General features: G+C 46.9%; 1 protein-coding gene across 2 annotated transcripts in view; it reads right to left on the minus strand.

The window, feature by feature from the left end:
* Window positions 1-11,986, minus strand: part of GATAD2B (GATA zinc finger domain containing 2B) — a 105,288-nt gene extending 93,302 nt beyond the window's left edge. The window contains exon 1 of one of the 2 annotated variants that reach the window (XM_041744336.1): window positions 11,620-11,986. The gene's annotated coding sequence lies outside the window, so the exon portion shown is untranslated. The remainder of the gene's footprint in view (window positions 1-11,619) is intronic. The other variant, XM_041744326.1, reaches the window with a different exon arrangement.
* Between the last annotated feature and the right edge of the window lie 2,149 nt (window positions 11,987-14,135).

The following is a 14,135-nucleotide window of genomic DNA, read 5'->3' on the forward strand; positions in this document are numbered from 1 at the left end:
CAGACCTATACTTTTAGTCATTACGGTGACCAAAAGATATTCTAGTTTAACCAAGGAAGGAAAACTTTCAAATAATTAAGTGAAAAATATCCACCAAGAATAGTAGCAATACTAGACTATTCTTTCATATCCAGACAATAGAATTCAATTTATGTATCACACTGAGAATGGCTGGTTCAGAGGTGGGGAGGCTTGGGGGGGCGGGGGGGGAGTGGGAACCACACCAAAGCTTTTCAGACTAGCAACCAAAAGCTAACATAGCACAGTCTAGGCAGCACACTGAGGTGGGCTAAGCAGTCCCAGTAACAACAAAACTAAAACGACAACTTCCAAAGGATTCTTTAGTTAATTAACAGCCTGGGTGGCTCAGTGGTTTAGCGCCCCCAGGGCGTGATCCTGGAGACCTGATCTCGAGCGTGAAGCCTGCTTCTCCCTCTGCCTGTGTCTGTGCCCCTCTCTCTGTGTCTCTCATGAGTCAATAAATAAAATCTTAAAAAAAAAATTTATAAAGCTATACAACATGACTGAAAACCAAACAAAAGGGCAGCCCGGGTGGCTCAGCAGTTTAGTGCCGCCTTCGGCCCAGGGCATGATCCTGGAGACCCGGGATAGAGTCCCATGTCGGGCTCCCTGCATGGAGCCTGCTTCTCCCTCTGCCTGTGTCTCTGCCCCTCTCTCTTTCTGTGTATTCTCATGAATAAATAAATAAAATCTTAAAAAAAAAAAAAAGAGTAAAAAAATCTCACTGTCCTTCTATAATAATGCTTTGATCTATAGCAGTACTCCTTATACAGTTTTTTCCACACCCTCAACTCAACCATATACAGAAAATCACATAACTACAGAAGATTTAAAATTTTATTTTTGAGGGACGCCTGAGTGGCTCAGCAGTTGAGCATCTGCCTTTGGCTCAGGGCATGATCCCGGAGTCCCGGATCAAGTCCCATATCGGGCTCCCTGCATGGAGCCTGCTCCTCCCTCACCTGTATCTCTGCCTCTCTCTCTCTGTCTCTCTCATGAATAAATAAATAAAATCTTTAAAAAATATATTTTTGATAGAATTTTATTTACCATATTATAATTTACTCTCTCCTATGAATATTATCAGGTATTGACCCAGCCAAAATACAAGGTTTAATTTGGAATGAAGACTGTCCAGGTTCTAACCTTGGTAATACTCTTCTGTGACATTCACTACTCCTTATTTGACAAAATTCAGAACTTAAAATTTAATACCAGATAGATATCAAGGCCTCGATACGCAACAGTCATACAACAATCAAACTGGCTCCTAACCAGGAGTGCCTGGGTGGCTCAGCCAGTTAAGAGTCTGCCTTCTGCTCAGGTCTTGGGCTCCCTTCTCAGTAGGGAGTCTGCTTCTCCCTCTCCCTCTGCCCCTCCCTCTGCTCCGGCATGCTTGCACTCTAATAAATAAAATCTTGAAAAAAAAAAAAAAAAAAAAAGGAAACCCAGCTCAAAACAAATGGTACCTAAATAAGATCTGTAGTAAATCACTAGATGAAAGAAATTTGATACCCTTACTTAGGCTAGAAAGATTTTATTCTCTTGAATCCTCATGGTTTTTCAAAGATGCACTTGTTATTTTTAAGATGTTTCTATCACTGCAAAACACAATTTTAATAAAAAAATCTTTTTCCAGTCACCCATATTCCTTGAAACCTCTCAGTTCAATATCAATGCATTATACAATTTAGATGGGAAATAGCTCTCCAAGCAGAAGGTAAAGAGTTAAAAATGAAGGCTAATGAAAATTTAATATTAAATCTTAATGCAATAAGACACCTATATTCTAGTTTCCACTCATTTGGCACAAAATACCTGGATTTAAAATACTCCAAAAAACCAAAACTTTCAAATTTATAATGCATTCAGCTGAGAAACTGAGCATTCTTTACTACCTGGATTATAAAATAAGAAAAGAATGGCATCAGAGTAACTACTAATTTATGCATGGACACTTATTATTAGCCAAAATCTAGTATATGGCAAGAGTGGTAAGCTACTCACATCAAATTTTCATAGAAGCTAATATAGGGTCTTTGTAGACAACCTGTCCAGGGCAGTAGGAATATACAAGATCAATTACTTCAATCTTTTTAATAACAATACATCAATCTAGCCAAATAAATGTTAAAGGATGATTAGAAAACTGCCCCTCCCTCCAAAAAATGTTATCCTATTCAGGAAACATTTTCAATACTTTCTCCCACCTCCTTTTTTATGAGTACAAACAGGATAGTGGCAGGCAGGGGGAGAGGGAGAAGCACACTCCCCACTGAGTAGGGAGCCCGATGATGTGGGGCTCAATCCCAGGACCCCAGGATCCTGACCAGAGCTTAAGATGCTTAACAGACTGAGGGGAAGCCCGGGTGGCTTAGTGGTTTAGCGCCACCTTCAGCCCAGGGCCTGATCCTGGGGACCCAGGATCAAGTCCCATGTCGGGCTCCTTGCATGGAGCCTGCTTCTCCCTCTGCCTGTGTCTCTGCCTCTCTCTCTCTCTCTCTGTCTCTCGCGAATAAATAAAATCTTTAATAATAATAATAATAATAATAAAAGAGACTCAGCCACCCAGTCACCCCACATTTTCAATATTTTCACAGGTAGCTCAAACTCTGAGATAAAAGTTTCAAATTCAGGGATGAATACCATTCAGGTAACCTTTATACTTTTAAAAGATATAAGGACAAATTTCTCCAACTTTTGTTTTATTTTTATTTATTTATTTATTTTTAAGATTTTATTTATTTATTCATAGAGACAGACACAGAGAAAGAGGCAGAGACACAGGCAGAGGGAGAAGCAGGCTCCATGCAGGGAGCCTGATGTGGGACTCGATCCAGGGTCTCCAGGACCACGCCCTGGGCTGCAGGCGGCGCTAAACCACTGCGCCACCGGGGGTGCCCTGTTTTATTTTTAATTTCAAGATCAACATATCATCTTAAAAAGACCAAAAACCAAAAGTCCTTCTGTGTGCCTCACAGTCCGATGGTGGGCTTTACAGATTCTGTAGTGCTATGCTAACATCTTCACAGAAAGGAAGAGCTTCTTGCTCTAGGCTCAAAGGTTTCTATTCACTTACAAAATTGCACTCTCCAGCTTCTGGCACATTAGATTAAAGATGGAGGGGACAGAAGCTCAGTTATCCTCTTGGGAATTCATTGAAAGTAGGAGCCAAGTTGCATGAGCTGTGCCATTTGCCTTGGAAGATTCATGAGGGGAAAATGGCAGCCATCATACCAGTGAAGTTTCCAAAACATATCTAGCTTATTAATGCCACCATTCTAGTTCTTTGGAAAACTAGCACACAAAAGCAATCAATTCCCTCATTCCACAGTAACAACCCTTAAAAAACTTTTAACTCAAAGAGGAAAGCAGAATAACAAAGTGCAGTATTCTCAGAGCACGGAGATCACCAATACTTTAAGAAGCTCTTTCACAGTCAAATAATTTTGAGGACCTCTGCATACTTTAGCCATTCTTTTACCTCTCCCAATGTACAATGTATACTTAAACATGCAAGGCTCTGAGAAGTCATGCCAATAAAGAAATGTGCCTTAACATAATTTATCCCAGAATTTTATTTTTCAAAACACTATTTGACCACATAACTTAAAAAAAAAAAGACCACATAATTTTTTCACATAATACTTATTATTACTATTCTATTTTTTGTTTTTGTTTTTTTTAGGGCAAAACAAAACTCTATGAGGAAAGTTAGGAGGGGGATCCCTGGGTGGCGCAGCGGTTTGGCGCCTGCCTTTGGCCCAGGGCGCGATCCTGGAGACCCGGGATCGAATCCCATATTGGGCTCCCGGTGCATGGAGCCTGCTTCTCCCTCCGCCTATGTCTCTGCCTCTCTCTTTCTCTTTGTGACTATCATAAATAAATAAAAATTAAAAAAAAAAAAAAAAGGAAAGTTAGGAGGATGTTAAGATCACAACCTTTGAGATCAAGCAGAGTTGTTCAAATACTAGATTCTAGCAAAATGACAATGTCTCTGGGAATTGGGCTTTCTCATCTGTACAGTTACCTTAAGAATCAAGGTAGTACAAAGCCTTACACAAAGAAAGTCCTCAAAAAATTAGTTTAAATTAAAAAAAACTCCTTTTGAGGGATGCCTGGGTGGCTCAGCGGTTGAGTGTCTGCCTTTGCTCAGGGCATGATCCCAGGGTCTCGGGGACAGAGTTCCGTATCAGGCTTCCTGCATGGAGCCTGTTTCTCCCTCTATGTTTCTGTCTCTCTCTCTCTCTGGGTCTCTCACGAATAAATAAATAAAATCTTAAAAAAAAATTCCTTTTGAGAGGTGCCTGGTCAGTGCAGTCAGTTAAGCATCCAACTCCTGGTTTCGGCTCAGGTGGTGATCATAGGTCATGATCTCAGGGTCGTGAGATCAAGCCCTACATTGGGCTCTGTGCTCAGCACAGAGTGCTCGAATTTCTCTCTCCCTCTGGCCCTCCTGCTTGTGCACATGCACATACGCAAACACTCTCTCCTCTCAAATAAATAAATAAATCTTTAAAACCAAGAAATAAAAATTCATTTTAGGTTCTGAAAGTTGCAAAAATGCAATCCAAAAATACTGAGAGGGGTACCTGGATCAGTGGGTTGAGTATCTGCTCTGGGCTCAGTTCATGGTTTCAGCGTTCTGAGATTGAACCACATATAGGGCTCCTTGACCATCGGGGAGCCTGCTTCTCCTTCTCCCTCTGCTCCTCTCCCCACCTGCTCTCTCTCAAATAAATAAAATCTGAGGAAAAAAACCTGAGAAAAAAATTACAGAACTCATGACTGAAACATTCCTCGAGAAGAGTAACTTCCCAGGATTTTGCAACCTTTTTTATCCACTGAGATACTGGGAAAGCCTTTAAATCCTCCCCATTTAAGGTGATATTCAGGGGTACATCACACATACTGATGAAAATGGCTATGAACAGAATACATGCTGAAGAGTATTATTTATGGTTTCAATGATTTAAAAAATAAGCCTCATTTCAATATGAAAAAGAAAAAAGGAGTTGTGAGGAAAGCTCAGCTTGTGTCAGCACATAATAATTAATGATTGTACAGTTCCTTACAGTTTATAAAGCACCTTTATGTATAATCTCATTTGACTGACACAGGAACCTAAACCTAACCAAAGAGATAAGGCAGCTGTTGATACCCATTTCTAAGGTGAGGGAACTATGGCTTGAAGACTTCAAAGGACTAAACCAAGGTCACACAGACAATAAATGGCAGTATAAGGACTCCGACTTTGTTCTTCTGCCCCCAGAACATAACAAAAGAGGTGCCTTCTAAATGTATGCGATATTTTCTCATATTCCTATCTTTACTATCTTTCAAATGATGAGTACCATCCTAGGCACTGGAGACACAACAATAAAAAAATGTATTTTTCAGGATGTTTACAGACCATGGGGGGGGGGGAGACAAATAGCATTTATAGAGTGAGATCAAAGAATAAAGCAAATGTAAGTCTCTCTGGGAAAGTCAGGGGAAGGTTTCCCAGAAAGTAATATTTGAAAGGAGACATGGAAACTGATCTAGGAACTAGAACTTTATCTGCTCATGTATAAGCTATAAGGGAGAAATGTAAGGCTGGATAGAAAAGCAAAGGCCAAGATTACAGGGCCTGAACACAATGCAAAGTTTAAAACTTATCTTTAGGGATCCCTGGGTGGCGCAGCGGTTTGGCGCCTACCTTTGGCCCAGGGCGCGATCCTGGAGACCCGGGATCGAGTCCCACGTCAGGCTCCCAGTGCATGGAGCCTACTTCTCCCTCTGCCTGTGTCTCTGCCTCTCTCTCTCTCTCTCTCTCTCTGTGTGTGACTATCATAAATAATAAATAAAAAAAAATAAATAAAATTTATCTTTATACAACTGGAAATTATTGAATACTTTTGAGAAAGACCAAGAGAATAATCAGATCTCTATGTCAGACCATTTTGAAGACAATAAGATTGAGAGTTTAAAAGGCAACAAAATTAAAAACAAAGAGAACTATAAGATATCCTGGCAATCTCCCAAATAAGAGTTGCAGGCCTGAAGCAGGAGACCAGCAATGGAGACAGAGAAAGAAGTAGTGGTTCAGAAATATTTAGAAAGTAATGGATAAGAGGGACACCTGGGTGGCTCAGTGGTTAAGCATCTGCCTTCGTCTCAGGTTGTGATGCCAATCCTGGGATGAGTCCTACATGGGCTCCTTGCAGGGAGCCTACCTCTCTGTGTCTCATGAATAAATAAGATCTTTTTTAAAAAAAAGGAAAAAAGAAAGTAATGGATAAGAGAGAACGGACGACGATGCTCCCACCTCTGGGTTAGGTGACTCCATGAATCAGAGAAGGGAGGCTGATGATGAAAACGCTAAGTGTGAGGTACCAATGGAACACAGGTGGCTATGTTCAGCACACAGTAGAAAACCAGAAGCAAGAACTTGGGAGTTCAGGAGAGATGTGATAATCAATGTTGAGTACACAGAAGATTTTTCTGAATAATCAAGTGTTATTTACCATTTCAATGGGAAGGCAATAATTTTATCAACATTATTTGTATGACGCTTCAAAGTTCACACTTTAAAATCCCATATTATGCTAATCACATTTCGTACTTTTGTAATAAACAATGAGATTAAGAAAACAGTTATTATTCTTATTTGATCAACAAATATTTATTAACTAGGTACCAAGTACCATATTAGATGTTAAAACACCAAAATAAATCCATGCTTTTATGGACCTTGTATCATAGGAGGGGAAGCAATATGCAATAAATGTTAAAAAAAAAAAAAAAAAAAAAGCAGGGGAGGGGTTGCCTGGCTGGCCCAGTTGGAGAAGCATGCAACTCTTGGTCTCAGAGTGGTGAGTTCGAGCCCCATGTTGGGTGTAGAGATTACTTAAATAAACTTTTTTAAAAAGGCAATAAAAGTGAACCAGATAAAGACAATTATATGGCTTCACTCATATGTGGAATATAAGAAACAGGGCAGAGGATCATATGGGAAGGGAAGGAAAACGGAATGGGAAATAATCAGAGGAAGACAAACCAAAAGAAATTCTTAACTCGGGATGCCTGGGTGACCCAGGGGTTGAGCATCTGCCTTTGGAGCCGGGCGTGATCCTGGATTCCTGGGATGGAGTCCCGCATTGGGCTTCCTGCATGGAGCCTGCTCCTCCTGTCTCTGCCTCTCTGTGTCTCTCATGAATAAATAAATAAAATCTTTAAAAAAATTCTTAAATCTTTGAAACAAACTGAGGGTCGCTGGAGGGGAGGAGGATGGGGGGAGGGGGTAAACTAGGTGACAGGCAATTAAGGAGGGCACGTGATGTCATGAGCACTGGGTGTTATACACAACTGATGAATTATTTAACTCTACCTGTGAAACTAATGTGCTATCTGTTCACTAAAGTTTTTAAAAAGACAAGAAATATAACAAATGTTATAAAGTAATAAGCACTGGGGAAAAAAAGAAAATAGAGCATGGAAAAAATCAGGAGTGAGAAATGGGGGGAACTGAAGGTACAATTTTAAGAGATCTCACTGAAAAAGTGACATATGTAAGCAAAGACTTGAAGGTGAGGAAATTAGTCATTTGTATCATCTCTGTAGGAAAAACTAGCTATTTTCCACTAGAGGGAATAGCTAATGCAAAGATCCTAAGATAGTGTGACTGATGTATTTAAGTAATAAGTCAAGGTGGCTGGGATGGAGTGAGCAAGAGGAAGGTAACAGATCAACAGAGAAGGGGGGACAACTGCAGATCATTAAAGACCTTACAGGTCACTGTCAGAACAGATTTGTACTGAGAGAAATGGGGATATAAAAATGAGGAGCCTTGGGCACCCCAGGTGGCTCAGCGGTTTAGCGCCACCTTCAGCCCAGGATGTAATCCTGGAGACCCCGGATCAAGTCCCATTTTGGGCTTCCTGCATGGAGCCTCCTTCTCCCTCTGCCTGTGTCTCTGCCTCTCTCTCTCTCTCATGAATAAATAAATAAAATCTTAAAAAAAAAAAAAAAAAAAACACTTCCCCCAAAATGAAACAAGATCAAGAAAGCTATGATCAGGTGGTTTAAAGCAAGACTTTCAGGTTTCAAGTAATGGTAACCTGAATTATTTTAAAATGTATACCATTCAAATGTGAAACGCAAGAAGAGAATGGCTCAGGAATGTCAAAGTATTGTCATTTTTGTTAATACTTTACTGGTTAGTACTAATAACAATTAAGCTTATACATTGTCAAAGAACTTTCTGCAATTACTATTTCAGGACTGGATTTGACCAGTTTCATACTTCAAAAGCAACAAAATATGTGTTCTTATTCATCTGTTGCTTTTGGTACTATAACTCACAACTCTTGATAGGTTCTTGCCAGTTAATGGCAACTTAAGGCAATGACAAAGATCAGAGGATTTTGAGGGACATACCATCTAAGAAGTAGACAAGTTAAGCTTTTTAATGACCCTGGGTCACTCCTTTCCTATTGAATGAATTCAAAACTACATAGGAATATTTTAAATATCCATAAGAAAGTAAGAAATGGAACATGAGGATGGAGCATTTCAAATCAGATCTATTCTTCAATGCTTTCATCATTATTACACAAATACAGGCTTGTCTCTACTTCAAGGACTCTGAAGCCACCAAAATCGCTAACCAATACCTACAGAAAATATCACTGGGATACCGAGGCTAAACCACACAATACAGCTAATAGAAGATTTCCCCCTAAAAGGCACACCTTTTCAACAAAAACTGAACTTCCTTATGTATCTTTCCTCAAGCTTAACCAATGCAAGGGAACTGCAACTTTGTGTGGCATCCTCTGATAGGTTAGATTTTTCCTGAGCAAGAAGTGGACAGTTTTACACCAGGGCTAGATTTATAGTCAATCTGGGTGTGTCTTTTCTTCCCTCCTCCCCTCCAAACTACTTCAGAGTTTTTCAGAACTGTAAAAGGTCTGGAGAAAACAATTCCTTGGTCCTAGTTAAGGACCTAGTTAAGGCTCAAATCTTACAGTTTCTGGGACGCCAGGATGGCTCAGCAGTTTAGCGCCTGCCTTTGGCCCAGGGTGTGATCCCAGGGTCCCGGGATCGAGTCCCACATCGGGCTCCCTGCACAGAGTCTGCTTCTCCTTCTGCCTATGTGTGTGTCTCTCTCTCTGACTCTCATGAAGAAATAAATAATATCTTTTAAAAAAATCTTACAGTTTCTCTAGCAGTTGTTTTAATCAATCCAAGCTGGTTTGGCTTTTCTCGACGAGCCAAACAACATAAGTATTCTGAGTGCAGAGTGTCTGCCTGTGAACATGCTTATCCCAATGGGTTGACTGACATGGACTATACTTGAGTCTAGAAATTAGGACAGCACACAACTGATGTTCCCCACCTATGTCCCTCCAGCTCAGTAGGTGTGGAAGATAAGGAACAGTAAATTGAAGCAAGAGGCCTGGTTTACATACAACATACTGCTTAAAGCTAGGATGAATCCAGAGGTGCCAGCATATGATCAGGATACTATTAATGACACACTGACACCCTTCCCCCCCCCCCCCCCCACGCTGCTGTTCTGTAACCAAAATCCAACCTGAAGGTCTGGCCAAGCCCAGACAGAAAAAAGAAGAAGGAGGTGGTGTGTGAGGGGTGGGTGGTTGGGGGAGTGTGGGGGGGATTATTGGAAACATTTGTCCAAGAAAAAAAAAAAAAGACGGAGAGAAAGAGGGATAGCACACAGGCTTTTGAATATACTTTAAGACTATGAGGTTCAAAAAAATCTTTCACATCTTCTCTCCCCACACCCGTGGTCTTATGCTAAACACAGCAGTAAAAGTTACTGCCAAAACTTAGACTTGAACCGCTGATCAGGGTACCTGGTCAGTACTGTTCCTAGACAAGTATCTGAGTGCAGCCTCTGTTTAGAGCCTTTTCGGACTGCCTCTAAACAGGAAGTTAACAGACATCACAGTCAGGGGAGGCAAACCACAGTGTCATAAAGATGGATGCTGCTGTCGGCTACAAATCCCTCTCACTTTATTGAAAGTGTTCTCATGGAAGAAGCAGAACAAAGGTCCATAAGCCTCATCTTTTCTCAAACTGGGTCACTCAGCCTACAGGTCTGGCCTTCTGATTCCCACTGATTGTTTCTCTGCTTCATGAGTGCCCATGATGGCTATACCACTGCCCCTAAACTAAAAAACTATATTCCTCTAAAAATGGAAGACAGCACGACCAGATCAGTACTCCCACTAAGTCACTCTTCATACACCCTGCTTAAAAAGCCCAAGGAAAGACTATCCTTGAGCCAGCCCATCCTCAAATACAGACTCGATATCAGTCACCTAAAAGCAGCACCATTTCCTACACACGTGGGCCTTCCTTTAAAATACACGGAGGCCTTCCATAGCACCACCGTTAGAAGCTCCCGAAGTAGCCTCCTTCCCCATCACGCCGGCACAAATGCTGACCACTCCGGCACCGAAAACGGGAGTCAGACTTCAAGGAAGAGTTTAGGTCAATGTATCAAAGAAAAAAGCAAAAAAAGTGAGCACGAACACTCCACGAGGTGAGTCTCCAACACGGAGGCAGCACGCTGCTGCCAGAAAACAATCAGAAACCAGGCACCAGGGAGTGAGGCTGGGTGGCTGGAGAAGTTGAGAGGGGAGCCTGCATTTTGAATCACACGCACGCAGTCTACCAAACACTAAATTTTCTGAAATAAAAACGTTTCAAAAACTCAGAAGCATCAGCTCGTCGTCGACACGGACGAGAGACCTGCCCCGACCCCGGAGGCCCGCTGCAGCCCGGCCGGGAAGCCGGCTCCCTCCTTGCCGAACCTCCGCACACGCACACAAAAGCCCTCGGAACCGCCGCGGATCGGAAGCCCGAAATCCGTCCCGAGGGCAGCCGGAGCCCCACCGACAGCCCCCGCCCCCGGGCCCGCTCCTGCGCGCCGGGGGTCGGCGAAGGGGGAGCGCCGTCCCGGCCGGCGGGCGGCCCAGCGGGAGGCCAGCGCCTCGGCGTCCCCGCGAGTGGAGCCACAAAGTCCTCCAAGTCCCGCGCCGCCGGCTCCCGGGCACCGAAGGAAAGCGCTGCCCCCGAAGAAAGAGGAGCCTGGCCGGCGCGCGGGGAGCGGCCCCCACAGCCCCGAGGGCAGCCCCGGGGGCGGGGGCGCTCGAGAGGAGCGCGGGGGCGCCGGGCGGGCGGGCAGGAGACCGAGAGTGGAAGCGGGGATGGCGGGGGAACGGGGCGCGCGGGAGGGGAAAGGGAGTAAAAGCAGAAGAAGCGGAGGGACGCGAGGCGGGGGCGCGCGAGGCCGGAGGGAAAGGCCGGGGCGCGCGCGCGGGCGGGGGAGGGGACGAGGTGAGCGGAGCGCGGGGCGGGGGCGCGCGGGGCCGGGCGGGGGAGGGGGACGCGAGGCGGGGGCGCGCGGGCGGGCGTCGGCTCGCGGGCGCTTCCCCTCCCCCGCCCTCCACCTTGCCCTTCCCCCACCGCCGCCGCCGCCGCCACCGCCGCCGCCGCCTCCGCCTCCCGGCTCCCTCCTGTCCTCGCCGCTCGCCGCCCCCGGGCGGGCGGGAGGCCGGGCGGGCCTAGGCCACAGCTCCTCACCTGGCGGTGGCGGTGTAACTCCCAGCGAGCTCGCCTCCTCAGGCGGCGGCGGAGGCGTCGAAAAAGGGAGGCGACGGCACAGTGGGTTCCGGACCCCGCCGACAGGACCGGGGGCGGGGGTGGGGGAGGGGGGCGGGCCGGACCGGGGCGGGCGGGCGGAGCAGACACTGCGGTACAGACGGGGGGCAGCGGCGGCGGCGGCGGCGGCTGCACCGGCGGCGGCACCACACAAACAAGGACGCTGATTGGGCAGCTGCCAAGCGCCTGGACTCCACCTTCCCTACACGCCACGACGCCCATTGGGCGACCTCAGCCGGCCTCCCCGCCCTCTTCTTCCAGGCCTCGCTAATAGCAGGCGGGATGCCGGGACTACACCCCACCCTTGAAGAGTGAGTGGCTGGAAGGGCGCTGATTGGCGGCCGCAGCACCCAATCGTGCGCGGAGGAGGGGGATGGTCTAGCGGGGGCGCGTTAATGGGTACCTCGGCCAGTCCCAGACACATCCGGGTCTTCGGCAGCCCATTAAGTGTCGGGGGTCAAAAAATCGCTTCAGGCTGCAACTTTCCCTTGGAGACGTTTTGGTCCCCAGGCAGCCGCCGTACCCCGTACCCCACACCGGGATCCCCAGAGCCCGCTCTCATCCTCCCGACTCCAAAGATGGAGGTCGGCGGGCAGCGCTGGGCTCTGCGTGGGGGTGGCCCATCGCGACCGAGCCCCGGAACCCGACGAAGGCCGCGGCGGCAGGCGCCGGGCCTCGCGGTCCGTGCGGGGCGTGGCCTCCGGGTGTGCGTGGGGCGCGGGCGGGGCGGCGGGGCCGTGAGCCCTGGGGCCCGGGCCTCCAACGGTGGATGCGGTGTCCGCCCCCCACCCCGGTACAAGCCCGCGGCCCGGGTGCGGCTGACACCCCAGAGCAGGCTCCGAGACGCCGAGGGCCTGGCGCGGGAGACTGGCGCCCCGGCCGAGTCCCTGCGGCTCCGCCTTCTCCCGGCCATGGGCTCCGCTGCACGTCCCCTCGCCTGGACGCTCTGTGCCTCAGTTTCCCCATCTATCAAACGGGAAGGATGGAGAGGAGCGCCCGTCGCACCGGGTCATCGTGACGATAAGATAGTACGTTCAAGGAGCGCAGGTCGGCGCCGAGGACGCAGGCAGCACTCAGCCAGCGCGACGGCAGCCACGAGCAGACTTTTCCAACAATTGCACTGAGTCGCACATCCCGCTTCCATCGGTGCCCTCCTTGCAGGCACCGAACACGGTTTCCCGTCCTAACGTTCTCAGCGACTCGGTCATTTGACACAAACCCACAGGCCCCTGTGTGCGGGGATGTGGCGGGTGACCTGCCTTCAGGAGGGGCCGCCCTCTTCCTGACCTGTTCTGCACCCCTCACCAACTGGCCCTCCAGGGCAGACAGGGGAAAGGCGGTGGCCGGAGATGCCAGCCTGACCAAGTGCCAGGGAAGCCCCAGAAAATACCTTAAAGGCCGACTGTGGAAGGGACTTTGAATATGGGGCCATCAGACTCCAAGCACAGGCGTGAGGCCACCACTGCCCAGCGGACCTGACCTTTCCCTTCACAGACCACCTGTTCGTTGGCTTTTCTTTCCAAAGCCAGTGTTTACAAAGTGTGCTTAGCACTTGATAAGGATTGTAGGATTAATCTTGGTAAACAATCTCAATTTGCAGATGAGGAAACACTGAGATGCAGGAGTTAAGTAATTTGGCTGATGTAATAAAATTAGTAAATTGCAGAGACAAGATTTAATTGAACTGTCAAACTCAACCCTGTATAGGCTCTCAAGTCTGGTAAGAAAAAACCAGCCAGGAATAGGCCTGTCCTCCCTCATCTAGCTCCCTAGGCCATAGCACAGAGATGTCATAGGCTGTAGTGAGTACTTTACTCTTGGAATTTCCAGATATTCCTGGAGCTAAAGGATTCTGTAGTCCTGTCCACCTGACTGTAGGTCTCTACCAGGAGGCCCAAAGGTAAGAAGTACAGGAGTTGGAAGTGAGAGTGATTATCATTACTGTCTGAGGCAAGGGGTGCTCTAGACCATCAAGATGGTATGCTCTGTGAAGGTAAGGGACTAAAATCCTCTCATTCCAGACAGTTCACTCTGCTGGACATACTATGTCCTACAAACACTTGGGATATCAGGAAGGCGGTTGCTCCCTTGCAGATACAGGCACAGGATGATTCTGGGGAGTCAGGTCCGATCAGAACCTGGACTGACAGGAGGGTTTCCCTTCTGAAGGACACACCTCCCAGTCCCCAGCAGGACAGAGCACATCTCCTAAACCCTCGCTTCCCTCCCATGCAGCTCTTTTAGGATGTTGGAAAAGCATCCATGCTCACTGCAGGATGCGGAAGGGTCGGTCCTGTGGCTCGAAGTTTCCAGTACTACTCTCCATCCACTGTCCACCACCCGAGGAATTTGCACTAAAGCCTCATGTAAGTTATTCCTTCCATTGACACTCCTGCCCTCCTTCCCCAAGGCATGTGTTTTGTTGGCTAATTCCCTTT

This window comes from Vulpes lagopus, chromosome 1, assembly GCF_018345385.1.
Source record: "Vulpes lagopus strain Blue_001 chromosome 1, ASM1834538v1, whole genome shotgun sequence".
Lineage (NCBI taxonomy): Eukaryota > Metazoa > Chordata > Mammalia > Carnivora > Canidae > Vulpes > Vulpes lagopus.